The 8,427-nt window shown below is 42.5% G+C and overlaps 1 non-coding gene across 1 annotated transcript; it reads left to right on the top strand.

Annotated features, from left to right (window-relative positions):
- Positions 1–606: 606 nt before the first annotated feature.
- On the top strand, positions 607–713 carry LOC117311253 (U6 spliceosomal RNA). The gene has a single exon (XR_004525478.1). It is a non-coding gene; the product is annotated as a U6 spliceosomal RNA (small nuclear RNA).
- The last annotated feature ends 7,714 nt before the right edge of the window (positions 714–8,427 follow it).

Below are 8,427 nucleotides of genomic sequence, written 5' to 3'. Positions count from 1 at the left end.
TCCCTTTCATCAACACTAGCTGTTTCTAGGCACAGGCTTCTGATAGCATTGAAGACTGTGTTGATTTTTTATGAGCTGTCACAGAGGATAAAGCCTGGCTCAGTAACTGAAGCCATAACATGCCCACACAGAATAGGAAGGCCTGCCTTGGTCTGGCAGCAAAGTGGATAGGGTCTGCCTCTTCCTCCATTTGTTCCCAGCAGATTTCACGTCGTATTGCCAGCAAGCTGGCTGAGCCTGCCCTCGTCAGCTTGGGGTGGAGGAGCCTGAGTGAGGGGCTAGAGATATTAGGCAGAGGCTTAGCTTGAATCCAAGGCCTCCCAGCATTCTTTCTTCAAAATCTACTGAATGGCTTGTGCTGTTAATATGGAGTTTGATCTTAATTGTTAGGGAAATGGGGCATCCTCTGCTTTCCCACACCTCTCTGAATCAGGAGGCCAATTTAGAGTTGTCATAGGAAAAGAGCATCTCACAATTCCTGGGTTCCAAGAAGCCTCAGGGACCAGACAGTTTCTTCTTAAACATCAACGATTTTGCAGGCAGTCGTGAGGCAGAGCCTAACTCCCAAAGGAGGTAGCCCAGCCACTAATAAAAACAGGCAGCCAGGTGCTCACTTTGGCAGCACATATACTCAGATTGAAACAATACAGAGAAGGTTAGCCTGGCCCCTGTGCAAGGATGACACACAAATTTGTGAAGAGTTCCATATTTTTTAGAAAAAGGCAACCAGCTTTCAGGCTGCAGTTTGCTAGTTCAGTTTTTAAAAACAGTGCATTAGGGCTTCTCTGGTGGCGCAGTGGCTGAGAGTCCGCGTGCCAATGTAAGGGACACAGGTTCGTGCCCCAGTCCGGGAAGATCCCTCATCCTGCGGAGCGGCTGGGCCCGTGAGCCATGGCCGCTGAGCCTGCGCGTCCGGAGCCTGTGCTCTGCAACGGGAGAGGCCACAACAGTGAGAGGCCCGCCTACCGCAAAAAAAAAAAAAAAAATAGTGCATTAAAATATTATTTAACTTGCTGAATTTTTGGTGCCCTCTTAAATTTCACTCCCACGGAAAGTCCCAGCTCTGGGATACTTACTGCTTTCTGTCCAGCATTTAGTCCCTTCCTCCCTGATACCAGGACACCTAGTTCCTTTGGAAAATTACCCCTCTGTCTCTATTCTTATTTGTGTGGTTTGGGTGGGATTGACTTCACCCCCAACCCAGGAATGGGCTGTGATTGGCTTAAACCAGTCAACGTATCCCTTCCCCATATGATGGTTGGTTCAAGGGGAGGGAGGGCAATTACACTTGTCCAAGAAGAGTGACCTTGGGAATTAAGCTGGGAATGCAGGGCCACAGACACTTTCTCCTCCTTGGGTTTGTGGTGTGAGGATGTCTGGCCAGAAATTGTTGAGACACCTGGAAGTGAGCTTGCAGCTCTGAGCCACCCTCTGGGCCCTGCCGAAGGAAGAATCCAGGAATAGATGCAGGTCCTGTGGGATCTGTAGCTTACACGATTTTGGTGCTCTCTTTAGGAAAATGAACAATAATTACAAATACATAAGTACTAATGTGAACATTTAATTAGAATGAGAAAAGTCATCACAAATTACAAACTGGAAAGACCTGACAAATACCACAAACATCACAAAATCCGGGTAAACAGCACATTTTATTTAATCAACATCTGACACACCTTGAAAGTACTTTCCCCATGTCTTAGCCTACATACTATTTGATCACCTCTTTATATTACAATAATTTAACAGTGTAAATTTTTTATAGTGAGGAAAGAAAGATAGTCTTTCCTTTAGTATGGGTGATTTAAATATTTTATTACTGATGGCTTAGAAAAGTTTGTTTCAGCGTCATGGTTCATTAATGGTAGTGTCATATAACATTTTTAGGATTGCTGTCAAATATGAAAGTTTAAGCTTCATTAGCTTCACGGTAGATCTACTCTTATCTCATTCTTTTCCCCGATGCAAACTACGTATTAGATGATATTCCCCTGCCTCTTAAGATCTCTGTAAGACTTAGCTCAAATTCCTATTCCAGGCTTTGTTAAAAAATATAATGCCCTCCCCAAGATTTCTACAATTCCTGGGTAGGTTCTTCTATACTCATGGCAGTTATTTTAGGGTAGCCCAACATCTATTCACCCTATGTCTAGTGACAGTATTTTTGGTCTTTCCTCTCTTCTCCCTTTATTAGTCTGTATAGTGGAATGGGACCTACCTCCAAAATTCAGGGTTGGAGCACCTGTCCCATATCCAAGACCTCCTGGCCACCACCTTTGGCTCTGGGATGGGCATGAGACTCAGTCAGAATTCATGATATTCAATTAGTCTTTTGTTGAAACTTTTGGGAAAGAGATGTAGGTGTGAGGTCTGATAAAGTATTAAAAGTGTCCAAGAGATTGCAACACTGTGTGAATAAAAAACTGAATCTGATTCTCTTAAAAAGGGGAAGACATCCAGCTTCTTAACCTTTAAGGGTAAAGAATGAGCCCAGCCAAGGGCAAGACAAGCCAGTCTCTTTATAGCAAAATAGGTTCATAAACCTTAACCCAGTGACCCATCTATTTCGAGTCACATTTAATACGTAGAATGTTTGAGTTGGGAGGGCCCTTCTTATGAGGCAAGGCTCGGAAATACTAGGATTTCATTACTAAAAAATAAAGTTCATATTCAATAGGAGTCTGGCTTGTAATTTTTCACTTTTTTTTTTTTTTTTTTTGGTACGCGGGCCTCTCCCGTTGTGGAGCACAGGCTCCAGACGCGCAGGCTCAGCGGCCATGGCTCACGGGCCCAGCCGCTCCGCAGCATGAGGGATCTTCCCGGACCGGGGCACGAACCCGTGTCCCCTGCATCGGCAGGCGGACTCTTAACCACTGCGCCACCAGGGAAACCCTGGCTTGTAATTTTTATTAATCTTGCTTCTCAAACCTCCCACGACACCCAGAATCCCTATATATAAATAGAGAGAGACAGAGAGAAAGAGAGAGAGCACAAAAACTCACGACAGAATTAGTCATTCAGCCTTTTGATCTCCCACACTACTTTGCTCATTCCATTCATGAGAGCTCTTTTTTTAGTCCATGTCAGTGTGTTTATGGACCTACCTCCTCCTCCACTAGACTTTCAAGGTCCTTCAAAAGTTCTTTTTATATTGCATGTTCCCCAACAATGCCTGGCCACATAATGGGGACTCAAAATAAGCAAGACAGACTTAGAATCTCAGTTCTTTCACTGGCTGACTAGATATCCTTGGAGAAATTATTTTAACCTTTATGTAAGCTCTCAGCACATGCTTGGTGCAGAATATATGCTCTTCCCTCTGAATGAATGAAGCTGAGGAAGAAACTGATGATTCCCAGAAAACTATTAAGGATATGTGTGACAAGAATCCATGACTTTTGTACTCTTGGCCCAAGAGTCTTACCTGCGAATCTTTCTTCAGATAAGAAGAAGCCATTGCTGGAACTCGCCTCCCAAATCCAGCTTTTTCATGTTTGACAGGAGAGCTGTAACCCATAGCAACTCCTCGCCATAGTGGATAGAATGCTATACAGAAGGAACCATGTGGCTGGGCTTTATGCACAGCTGATTAAATATTTGAGCAACTCATTTTATAATGTGACTTCACTAAGTGCGTACTTATCGCACCAAACCTATTGGCAATTAGAGGGCTCAGAAATCACCTTGAATGCAAAGGCAAATCCTTCACTGCTTAAAACAGAAAAATCACTAACACTCTCCTGGTGGATGCAAATAGAGATGTTGGGGCATATGCCATGTTTAATGACTCAGCCAGAGACAAGTCCCTGTCAATGGGACTCCTCCAAGCTTGCTCAAATGTTATATGACAAGCAGTTGTAAAGTATGATTTAGAACTTTTATTCTGGTAGTAAAACCCAGTGAATGTAGCTAAGGTTGGGGTTTACATTCATGTTAAGCCTCTGGCGAGCAATAACTTCCTTTTGAGTTGTCCGTGGCTGCTTGACTTCCTCTGACGTCAATGAATTAGGCAGACTTCCTTCTAAACACATTTTTTTAAAAAGAATGCATAGAATAGAAAACATCAGCATCCTTCACATGTAGTAAGAGTAGGAATGTTCCATGTAGTATTTATTTTAGTTTTCATGCATGAAATATATTATGATATAAGTGTATTATTTATTGTGAGTCATGATAAGAAAAAAAAAATTGAAAGCCACTGGGTTTGACAATGTGGGATCTTAGGTCCCCGACCAGGGATTGAACCCGTCTCAGCTGCAGTGGAAGTGTGGCGGCTTAACCACTGGACCGCCAGGGAAGTCCCAGGACTCTTCTGTTTTTAAGATGGTTTTACCAAATATCTGTTTTCATCTAGTGCCACAAATCTTTCAGTGAAAATTAAGTACTGTCACAGATCATTTTGGTAATGACATCTACTATTTGTTGGATACCCACTACATCCCTGACATTGTAGAAGTTGCTTCCCATAACTTATTTGCAAGGTAAGCTTTAATATTCCTATTTTAGCACTGAGGAATCTAAGGTTTAAAGCTATTCATTGGTGTGCCCACCATCACACCACTTACAAATATCTCACTTTAGGACTCACCTCCTTTTGCTTATGCATAGCATTTTAATGAAAAAATAATAGAAGAATAGTTAAAGTGCTCTAAAAATCTGTTAATTTGGGTTTGGAAGAGATCTGAAACTCTTTGGATGCAGTTGTTTGGGAATTTGCCCTGCACACACAAAATCTGGATCTGTTGGGAGAATACTGGGAAAGAGAGAGGCAAAAGAATGGATGTCCAGGGGCTTCCCTACTGGTGCAGTGGTTGAGAGTCCACCTGCTGATGCAGGGGACACGGGTTTGTGCCCCGGTCCGGGAAGATCCCACATGCCACAGAGTGGCTGGGCCCGTGAGCCATGGCCGCTAAGCCTGCGTGTCCGGAGCCTGTGCTCCGCAACGGGAGAGGCCACAACAGTGAGAGGCCTGCATACTGCAGAAAAAAAAAAAAAAAAGAATGCGTGTCCAGCTGCCTACCTTCCTAGAAACTGACTCAGATGATCTAAGGAAGATAAAAATAGAAGACACTCTGCATCAACTCTGAAACCACAGAAAGTGTCCTCTGTATTGTCAGCTTGGAGGAATTTCTGTCACATGTAATCATCCAGGGCCGAGTCACAGCTCTGTTTACTGAGAAAGTAGTACTAAGTCATGGAAAATCCTAGTAGTATCCCTGGTCCCTGGCTCAGACATCCTTAAATTTAGAGGGTTGATAAACTGTCATCTCTAGTTCTAACCTGTCTTCCTCTCCCTACCAGATCTTCTTCTTCCAATGCTTATCAACACATGCAAAGAGATACCTTGACACAGGTTCGATCCCTGGTCTGGGAGAATCCCACATGCTGCGGAGCAACTAAGCCCCTGTGGCACAACTAATGAGCCTGCGCTCTAGAGCCCACGAGCCACAACTACTGAGCCCGCGCGCCTAGAGCCCATGCTCCACAACAAGAGAAGCCACCGCAATGAGAAGCCCGCGCACCGCAACTAAGAGTAGCCTCCGCTCACTGCAACTAGAGAAAGCCCACGCGCAGCAACGAAGACCCAACACCGCCAAAAATTAAAAAAAATTAAAAATTCTTTTAAATAGGTCCCGAAATAAAATTCATAAATAATAAGACCTACCTATAGTTATAACTTTAAAAAAGTAATATACTACCACAACTATAATGGAGAAATAAATGTAATAATGATAAAATTTATTTCAACATTGAAATGGTAAGGAACAATTTCACTAAAAGACATAGTGAATTGGTCAGATGGTTGCACCTATGCTTGATAAATGAGTCAGGCTTTAAGAGAAGGAAACAGATAAGATAACACCGAATATACAGGATATAAGGGAGAATGAAAGAGCAATAGTAGCTGGGCAGGACGCTGAAGGAGGAACTAGTGTGAGGATACACAGTAGCAGACCAGAGTCATTTGTCTGTGATAAGAGAAAGCAGGAGGTAACCTTAACTGAAGTAGGGATAACATGCCAAGATAAACTACATACTAATATAGTGGAGAAAATGAGGAAGTGTGACACCATCTCCCTAATAAGCTGGGACTTATTCATAAACGTAGCATCAATTGTTGCTTTTGTTATGAGATGAACTGAGGAGGGACAGAGTTTTATGGAAACCTTCCTATTTTGAAATCCTGCCACATGGTGAGTTTGTTTTTTTTTTATATAAATTCCATCTCTGGTACGTGAGAACAACTTTGGGGACGATATACTTCAATAGTGTTGGAGGGTAAAAGATAGACTGGAAGAAGAACAGTCATTCAAGGGCAGACATTGAAGGTCCTTGTAGAGTAAGATGGAAAAGAATCCAGGCAACCCTAAATGTATAATTGCAATACTAGGTTTCTTATCATTGTTCTAAAAAATTATAAATAATTGATAGTAAAATTGTAAATATTAAGAAAAACTTTTATTAAGGAAATTCCATGATGTTTATGCATTTAATATATATCCATATTTCAATAATATTTGGATCTAAATCTGCTTAAGAATCTACTAAATTCTGCAAAAGGGAGTCTCAAATGTCTTCTGTTACATTTTTACATGAGACAGTTTTAAGTACAAACTAACACAGGTGTGTGCAGTACAAAGCCAGCAAGTGGAGTGATTCTCCACAGTGATGAACAACTTTTGATATATTTCCAAGCAAAACAAAGTACTGATTTGCATGGTAGTTGTACTCTTGGAAAAATCAGTGTTTCTATTAAAACAAAGCAAAACCTACTTCATGTTGGATGGACCTAGAGTTTGTCATACTGAGTGAAGTAAGTCAGACAGAGAAAGAGAAATACTGTCTGATATCACTTATATGCGGAATCTAAAAAGAAATGATACAAATGAACTTATTTACAAAACAGAAACAGACTCACAGGCTTAGAGGAGGAACTTACGGCTACCAGAGGGAAGGGTGGAGGGAGGGTTAGTTAGGGAATTGGGGATTGACATGTACACACTGCTGTATTTAAAATGGATAACCAACAAGGAACTACTGTGTGTAGCACAGGGAACTCTGCTCAGTATTATGTAAAAACCTAAATGGGAAAAGAAAAAGGATAAAAAACAAACAAAAAACCTACTTCATGTTATATGTAAAAACAGAGGTAGGTTCTAGGCTTGGATAATGATAAAGAGGTTTTTCCAGTATGTGAATACCTAGTGGAACATTCAAACGTCATGCCAGACTTGGGAAAATTCTTCGTTGTCTGGGACTGTCAAATTGCAGGTCATTTAGTATCCCCAGTTTATCCACCACATGTGGACAGTATTCCTATAATCATCGTGCTGACCAAAAGCCCTTCTTCAAATTACCAGAATGCCCCCTGAGATATATCACCCCATTAAGAACCACTGCTTTAAGCCATGAAATGATCTAATCTGCCTGTTCCCCAGCTGTTCTGTCAAGAGCCCTTCTTCCCTCCCCACTCTGATGCGGGTGCGACCTCAGGGCCTGAGCTGAAGGCTGTTAACCAGCGCCTGCCCGGCTGATGTGGCTTTCCTGGGCCGTGACCCAGCTGCTGTGGTTCTGAGCGTCATTAACATCCCACTCTCTCACCTACCCCCTCCTTCTAGAGGCAAGTGGCAGAGTCCACTGACTGGGATGTGAGCCAGGGAGAGGGAGGAGCACAGGTTTCTATTATGTACCCCACGAGAGGATGCATATTCATTGACTCCTAAACTTATCACCGCAAGTGTAACAACTGCTTATTCAGCAGGATTCCTCTTGCTGTTCCTCCCACTTGCAGTGATTTAAAGATTCAAGATCTCTTCAAGGTTGAATGCCCATCCATCAATTCCTCTGTCCAGGGCCTTGCTAACCCATACGATGGAGATGATGGTGCCTTCCTGTAGATTACTAATAGGCACCTGCTAGACACTTCTGTAGGAAAATGCCGTAACATACTGTCTACAATGTGAATGTTCCCCTCCCCCACCCCCAGTACACAATAGTACACAAACCTAGAGGCAGTCCTGGACTTTTTGGTCTGGATGATTCAGGCCATAGCTACCTCCTGGTCACTGCTGATTGTAATCATTCTGACTCTGAATTAAATCAGCAAATGCCAGGACTTCCCTGGTGGTCCAGTGGTTAAGACTACACGCTCCCAATACAGGGGGCCCAGGTTTGATCCCTGGTCGGGGAAGTAGATCCTGAGTGCTGCAATGAAGACCCGGTGCAGCCAGGTAAATAAATAAATAAATCAGCAAACAACTATTAATCACCTACTATGTGTAAAGAGGGAAATATAAAAGGGATTAGGACATGTCCCCTTGAGACACTCATAGTTTAAATTTGTGAAAAGAAAGTGTGCTGTGTATTTCCCTGTCTGCTGCTTTTGGATTAGCAACTTGTAGATAATTTACTTAACTTTATTGCATA

Source organism: Tursiops truncatus, chromosome 2 (genome assembly GCF_011762595.2).
Source record: "Tursiops truncatus isolate mTurTru1 chromosome 2, mTurTru1.mat.Y, whole genome shotgun sequence".
Classification (NCBI taxonomy): domain Eukaryota; kingdom Metazoa; phylum Chordata; class Mammalia; order Artiodactyla; family Delphinidae; genus Tursiops; species Tursiops truncatus.
This window is presented reverse-complemented; position numbering and strand designations above follow the sequence as displayed.